Source organism: Arachis hypogaea, chromosome 20 (genome assembly GCF_003086295.3).
Source record: "Arachis hypogaea cultivar Tifrunner chromosome 20, arahy.Tifrunner.gnm2.J5K5, whole genome shotgun sequence".
NCBI classification, from domain to species: Eukaryota; Viridiplantae; Streptophyta; class Magnoliopsida; order Fabales; family Fabaceae; genus Arachis; species Arachis hypogaea.
Window position 1 is genome coordinate 119531601 of NC_092055.1, and position 704 is coordinate 119532304.

The 704-nt window shown below is 40.1% G+C and overlaps 1 non-coding gene across 1 annotated transcript; it reads left to right on the top strand.

Annotated features, from left to right (window-relative positions):
- Positions 1 to 108, top strand: LOC112787436 (small nucleolar RNA R71). Its single transcript, XR_003194851.1, has one exon. It is a non-coding gene; the product is annotated as a small nucleolar RNA R71 (small nucleolar RNA).
- The last annotated feature ends 596 nt before the right edge of the window (positions 109 to 704 follow it).

Genomic DNA, 704 nt, shown 5'->3' on the forward strand with positions numbered 1-704 from the left:
AAGCATGTCAGAAGGACACTTTTTGGTCAACTGTTTGTATCTTTCCCAAGCTTCATAGAGGGATTCACCTTCTTTCTGTCTGAAGGTTTGAACATCAGCTCTAAGCTTGCTCAGCTTTTGAGGAGGAAAGTACTTGGCTAAGAAAGCCGTGACCAGCTTATCCCAAGAGTTCAGGCTGTCTTTGGGTTGAGAATCCAACCATAATCTAGCTCTGTCTCTTACAGCAAAAGGGAAAAGCATGAGCCTGTAGACTTCAGGATCTACTCCATTAGTCTTAACAGTATCACATATCTGCAAGAATTCAGTCAAGAACTGAAAAGGATCTTCAGATGGAAGTCCATGAAACTTGCAGTTCTGCTGCATCAGAGAAACTAATTGAGGTTTCAGCTCAAATTGTTTGCTCCAATGGCAGGAATGGAGATGCTTCTTCCATGTAAATTGGAATTAGGTGCAGTAAAGTCACCAAGAATCCTCCTTTCATTATTATTATTTTCGGCTGCCATCTCCTCTGCCTGTTCGAAAATTTCTGAAAGGTTATCTCTGGATTGTTGTATTTTAGCTTCTCTTAATTTTCTCTTCAGAGTCCTTTCAGGTTCTGGATCTGCTTCCACAAGAATGTTCTTATCCTTGCTCCTGCTCATATGACAAGGAAGAATGGCCAGAAAAATGATAATAATAATAATAGAGATCCTTTATACCACAGT